The sequence below is a fragment of the Oratosquilla oratoria genome, chromosome 36 (assembly GCF_046742065.1).
Source record: "Oratosquilla oratoria isolate Oo_2021 chromosome 36, ASM4674206v1, whole genome shotgun sequence".
NCBI classification, from domain to species: Eukaryota; Metazoa; Arthropoda; class Malacostraca; order Stomatopoda; family Squillidae; genus Oratosquilla; species Oratosquilla oratoria.
In genome coordinates, this window is record NC_134812.1 from 30459378 (window position 1) to 30466877 (window position 7500).

The window sequence follows — 7500 nt, forward strand, 5'->3', positions numbered from 1 at the left end:
TATTCGTTTATTCATTTATCTATTTAACTATTCATTCATTAATCTATTCATTTATCTATCTATTTAACCATTTATTGTAAAATTACCATTCGTCAAATTTGGGGTAAATAGACAAATTTCTTTATATATTCATTATCATTTTTTAAAAAGTCTGAAAAGAAAGGATTCTTTTTTTACTAAGGATAATAATCTAAAGACTTATATAAAAAACGAATATAAAGGTCTGTGGCTGGATATGATTATATAAACCTTATTTAGTGTCCTTTTTTTGAGTCATTCAGCTCTTAAAAAAGGGGAGAAACCCACGCACACACACACACACACGCATACACACACACACACACACACATACACACACACAAGCACACTCGCATATGCACACACACACACACACACACACACACACACACACACACACACACACACACACACACACACACACACACACACACACACACACACACAAGCACAAGAGCACACACACACACACACACACACACACACACACACACACACACACACACACACACACACACACACACACACACACACACGCACACACACACACACACACACACAGAGAGAGAGAGAGAGAGAGAGAGAGAGAGAGAGAGAGAGAGAGAGAGAGAGAGAGGGAGAGAGAGGGAGAGAGGGAGAGAGGGAGAGAGAGAGAGAGAGAGAGAGAGAGAGAGAGAGAGAGAGAGAGAGAGAGAGAGAGAGAGAGAGAGAGAGAGAGAGAGAGAGAGAGAGAGAGAGAGAGAGAGAGAGAGAGAGAGAGAGAGAGAGAGAGAGAGAGAGAGAGAGAGAGAGAGAGAGAGAGAGAGAGAAAGAGAGAGAGAGAAAGAGAGAGTGAGGCAAAAGAGAGCGAGGGGAACGGAGTCTCTCTTTCACTCACTCACACAGATGCCAATAAAGACCCTTGGCTGTCACATGACCGACGTCTCTCCCTTCCTTCCGTCTTGAAGCTTTTCTTCTATTGTGTGTTATCCCCTCCTCCTCCTGCTCCTCCTCTTCCTCCTTCCCCTCCTCCTCCTTCCCCTCATCCTCCTTCTCCCCCTCCTCCTCCTCCTCCTCCTCCTCCTCCTCTTCCTCCCTTTCTCTTTTGATTCTTTGTGCCTCGCCTTCTCCTTGTGCTTGTTTCCTTTCTCCCTTTTGTCTTTATTGGCGTCGATTTCTCTTCTTCTTCTTCTTCTTCTTCTTCTCTCTCTACTTCTTCTTCATCTTCTTTTCTTCTTCTTTTTTCTTCTTTTTCTTCTTCTTCTTCTCCTTCTTCTTTTTCTTCGTCTTCTTTTTCTTCTTCTTTTTCTTCTTCTTCTTCTTCTTCTTCTTCTTCTTCTTCTTCTTCTTCTTCTTCTTCTTCTTCTTCTTCTTCTTCTTCTTCTTCTTCTTCTTCTTCTTCTTCTTCTTTATTCATCGTCTCCCTTCTGTTCATAGCCTTTTTTGTTTAACTTCTTAGTATTGGATCCTTCTTCCTCCCTCTTCTTTCGTCTTGCATCCTTCTCTTTCGCCTTCTCCCCATTATTCCTTTCTGATCCTTCTCTTTGCCTTTGCTTCTTCGTTTGTTTTTGTTTTCTTGTTTTTTTTTTACTCCTTTTCCCCTCCGCCTGACACTCTCTCTTTTGTCCTCCTTCATCTCTCATCATTCTTTTCGGACTTCTCATTCTCTATCTCTATCCCTATCTCTACCTATACCTCTATCTATATCTCTATCTCTACCTCTATCTCTTCCACGGCATCTACATCTACCTTTATCTCTACATCTACCTCTACATCTACCTCTATCTCTACCTCTATTTTTATCTCTACCTCTACATTTACTTTTACCTCTTCTCTTCATCTTCCTCTTCCTCTACCTCTATATCTTTCTATCTCTACCTCTATCTCTATCTTTATTTCTATCTCTATCTCTATCTCTATCTCTATCTCTATCTCTATCTCTATCTCTATCTCTATCTAGTACCTTCCATTACAGTCTGTCTCCAACTCGCACTTCCGTCCGGGGGCTGTGTGTGACACAATTTTATTCAGCTAAAGGAAATCCTCTTTAGTATTACAAAAACTGAAGGAAAAAAAATTAAGGAAAAAATTTCTCCATTGGTCTTTATAAAAATGCTGCCGCCGTGCACTTTATTCTGGTTGACGCCGGCCTGCAATCTGATTCAGCTGATAGAGGGAACGAACCCTGGAAGACTCATTGAATCATCTTTTTGACGTGAAGATCGGGTCATATGTAAAGAACCTTTGCATAAACAAGTGTGGTAAGACGAAGGGGATGTAAACTCACGGAACTTTACAGGAGATATGAGTTTATTATGTCTGTCGCCAGGTGATTTTATTCACCAGAAGAACAGCTCCTTTTACCTCCCCCCCACCCCCACCCCGCGAGTGAGAAGGTGAGATTTATGTCTCGCCTCTTCTTAGATAGTATCGTCTGACGGTAGCTAGAATGAAATCGCAGAGGTTCAATGCAGACTTGATCGACAGACTTAGATTATTCTTTGCCCCTTGTCCCCTCCATCTTAGCTGAATAAAATAATCTGACATTAACCAGAATAAAATAACCGTTTTCCACCAGTCCCTTGATTACTGAGTAATTATGTGACCCTAATTAATCCTCCCACAGATTTCATTAAGTATTGTTGACCAAACGAGGTCAATACTCGTCCAATGAATTATTAAAATAACGATGGCTTCATCTTTGACCAGGATAAATTCATTAGAATAATGAGGTTCAGAGATGATTAAAAATAGTAATTATAATAATAATAATAATAGAAATCTATAGTAATACCAGCACTGAATCAAAATATCAATTCCTTCCAAATCGGGTTGATTTCTTCTCTTACCATGGCTGCCGTCAGATGATTTTAATCACCTCCGTGATTCCCCTCACCCACCACCCCCTCCACCCACCAACCAACACCCACACCTTCACCCCTCACCCTACCCGGTAGCAAAGAGGGTAAAGGTAATGCTGATTTTGAAGAGATAATTAAGGTTGAGGCCTTTTTTTTTTTTGTATAAAACCACCTGGCGGCATGCAAGAAAAATCGTCAAAAGTCCTATGATCTGGTTTTACGTCGTGCACTGTCTTTCCTCAGGGTCCGGGGTCGGTGCTTTACAAAGGGACGAGAACTCTTACAAGATGAACTTCTCCTAACCTCTTCATCTTGACCGAGTTTCGAAGCCGTGCGCTTGGTCTCCGTCGGGGTTGTCAACTGAGCGCGGTACCGGTGTACCATAGTGGGGGTAAATTAGATTAAGTGAGTTTTTATCATATAAATATTAAACTTGTCGCTGTGGTGTGTTCGGCTTTTACCCCGCTTCATGCAGAAAAGTGTAAAAATATATATATTAAATGTCCCTAATTTGTTATAGTGCTCAGTATGCTGGACAAATGCTGTACTAATTTATTTCCTCCTCAGAGACTGTTTTTATATAGTTAAGAAGAAAGAGGCGTTGTTCTGAAAGGGATCTTTTGTTCGAGACTATCTTAAAAAGGAGTCCACCATAAAATCGTAAGTTCTTAGCCTGAACAAAGATTAAAATGTCCGTCACCGCACTGAAGAGGATATATGTAAAATCGTATACCAAAACAAAACCCTTACATGTCTGAAATGCGTTACAAAGCAGGATTTGCTTTCTTAATTGTATTGATACATTTTACCAAACCTATTCTGTCTGACGTCAGACGATTTTATTAAACTTAGAGAACATCCCATTTTTTTTAAGAGACTTGCGGTGGTATTCTTAAAAAAGATCTTTCCTTATATAAATCTTATATAAATCCTTGGAAGGGAAATATTTATATAAAGAAAGATTTATTCCTTATACATTTATAAGTCTTTCCCTTCCTAGAATTTATATAAGGAAATATTTTTCTTTTTTTAAGAATACCACCGTAGGCGAAAGGATCGGTTTGTTTTTGGTATGTGAAGTAGTTTGTCTTCTTTTTCAGTTGTTTCGTTTTCGTGGTTGAATCAAGACGACTTGACGAGTGAAGTGTTGTAGTGGTGTAGAATATAGTTTGTATATACTGTGATCCCACGGCAAGATAGTGCTAATGTGTTATGAAATGCATATGCCACTTTTAAGTGTACACATCAACCTCTCACCTGGAAACTCAAAACAAAGAATTTCTTCTTCTATTGTATCTGTAAAAGATTCTTTATTTATCTCGGACATTGATCAATTTCACTCTTTTTAAGAGATCTGATTCCTTAAGGAAATTCATTTCAATTACAAATCGTTGAAAGAAGAAAAAAAAAAAGAAACTGAATACCGTCTGAAAGTAAATCATTTCTGAAGTTTTAAGCGGAAAAGGATCATCGTCAAGGTATGTTACATAAGATAAACATGCCTAGAGAAACGAATATTATATCATATCATGACGCTTTATTTCACCTCTATGATTTTTTTTCAATCCGGTTTATATAGTCTTTGATTTATTATGTGTGTTTGTTTTTAATACTACTAACCTTTGTCTACTTTTATCAACACATTTATGATTTATGTTATTGTAGAACTTATATATAAACTTTGTGTAAATATTTGAAATGGTGTTGGGTATATATTTGGCTTCTAGTAATTCGTAATAGAAATATAACTCACATACCTAACTTCTAAACCTAATTAAGGACTACAATAAATATAATCAAGACGCCGATATGGCAGCGTCGCGAATCCACTTGCACCTCATGACGCCTACGTGTGCGGCACCGTATGGAAGGGGTTAACTTACATCTCTTTGAACTATCAAAGACCGCTTCACGTTGGGCCGATTCTCCTCAACTGTTGTGAGTTCGTTTGAATGCAAACGACTTCGGTTACAGTTTTTCGTTTTTCGAATCTCCAAATGTCAAATTCTTTGTCATAGAAAAAAAATCCGAATGATGAACTAAGAGAAGTTAAACCTATACGAGTGCTAAACACAATGTTGAAATTTTATTAGTCAAGTCTAGAATTCTGTAGTCTAAGTCTTCTCCTGACTATTGAAATTCACATAATTTGACGAGAACTGGCCCACTTTTACCTAATCTAACCTGAGAACGCTGGTGTCGGTGTAAATAAAGATAATTATAAGGATTGCTATAAACCCTCCATTATTTTGATAATGATAAAATCGATATTTTTTTCACGTATCTCATGTTATATCCTGTTGTTTCATTATATTGTATAAGAACAGGTATAAGACGAAATATGGTAAATTTTTAGAAGTGCACGCCTACGTGATGTAATAACAGAAAATTAAATAATGAATTCTTAAATTATAATACGTGAACGTAATATACGTTATTCTTGGCGGAAATTGATAATAGAAATAGTTGCTAAAAGTTATAAAATAAACGTAGCCGTTTTGACTACTTAAGACGCCATTAACCCAACCTAACCTATCTACGCAACCTAACCTATCTAACCTAACCTACCTACCTAACCTAATCTGCCTACCTAACCTAACCTGCATTTAATAATGCGGTACCTGTAATTCTAGACATCATCAGGCCATCGTCGTCATCTCCGACTTCCGAATCTATCAAAACAAAGATGGCGTCTACGCAGCTTTGTTCGTTTTTCCATAGCTTTTAGCAACGTCTTTTTTTGATATTGATTTCCGCCAAGAAAAATATCTATTACATTAATGTATGATAATTTACAAAAATAATATCTAATTTTCTAATGCTATACTGTGAAGGTGTGCAGTTGTAAAAGAATACCAGAAATGTGATGAGGGTGTAACTGGGAAAGCATGTCAGCTTACTGTATAAAATCATGTACATCTAACTCCCTGGCAGGACAGAACCATGACCTAACATAACCTAAGTGACCTAAGTTGCATCTCCCTCTCCCACCCACACTCCCTCCCTCCCATCCTCCCAACCTCCCTCTCTCACCCATCCTCCCATCCTCCCTCTCCCTCCCTCCCTCCCTTCCTTTCCCTCCCCTCCCCTCCTCCCAATGGACAACACATAAACCTGAGCTGGAATCAAATTACCGCGTAAGTTATTCGATGACGTAGATCCACAGGCTGCTGTGATTGGTTACCGTGATTTCCACGACCAATTTGGCCATGTTTTGATTAGTTCGATGGTGGTGATGAGGGTGGTTGGTAGGTAGGCAGTGGCACTGTTCGAGTCTTGACTAAACAATAAACTTCCAAATTATATATAACTTAATTTCCTTCAAAGGAGTGAGGTCCATCCCCTCTACCTAACCTCCATCGTAGTCCTAGGGCATAGGGCACAGGTTGTTTTAGAACAACCGAAGCTACTGCTGGAAGCTTTCCTCCACCTTATGGAGAGCCACAAAAGATTTCATCAAGGCTTAGGTCACGTTTCCTTAAAGGATTTTCAATGCAATTTTGCACAGTCACATACCCCACACACGCACACACGCACACACGCACATAAAAACACACACAAACGCACACACACAAACACACACTCACACACACACACACACACACACACACACACACACACACACACACACACACACACACACACACACACATATATATATATATATATATATATATATATATATATATGTATATATACATATATATATAAAACGGGAACTTTTGAAAAACCCAATAAAATTAGAAGAAACCCAACAAAAAAAGATATTGACAGTAAATAAACCACTATAACTTTTTTTAAGAGAGAGGAAGCCAAATTATCTCTGAAAATTATGTCCTGTAGATGGCGTCCTCCTGTACGTATGCATTCTTCCAGTCTGTTGGAACCAGGTTTCGTGAAGTTGTGGGAAATTGTTCAATGCGGGTGCAACAAAGGTCTGCAACATCTCAACAAAAGTATGCAACATCTCAACAAAAGTCTGCAACATCTCAACAAAAGTCTGCAACATCTCAACAAAAGTCTGCAACATCTCAACGAAAGTCTGCAACATCTCAACAAAAGTCTGCAACATCTCAACAAAAGTCTACAACATCTCAACAAAAGTCTGCAACATCTCAACAAAAGTCTGCAACATCTCAACACACCGATCGAAAGTGTGCATTTTCGTCACACGGGGTCATAGTACCTTACATTTTCGAAAATGACCAGAGGAGTACAGTGACTGTCACATCGGATCGGTGTGTTGAGATGTTGCAGTCTTTTGTTGCACCTGCATTGAAAAATTTTCCACAACTTCACGAAACCTGGTTTTAGCAGGATGGTGCGACGTTGCACACTGCAGGGAACGCAATCAATGACAGCTGTGCGAGAATTGTTTGGTAACCGTTTCATCTGGCCCACAAGATCACCAGATTTGTCCGTTTGTGATTTTTTTTTTTTTTTTTTTTTTGTGGTACTATCTACAGAGCCGAGTCCACACGACGCAGCCAAGGACGATGGATGAATTGAAACAAAGAATTCGAGACGAAATTCGTAGTATCCCAGCTGAGATGTTGCAGCGAGCAATGAGGAACATCATCAACAGATTGTAAGAATGCATACGTACAGGAGGAGGACGTCATCTACAGGACGTAATTTTCAA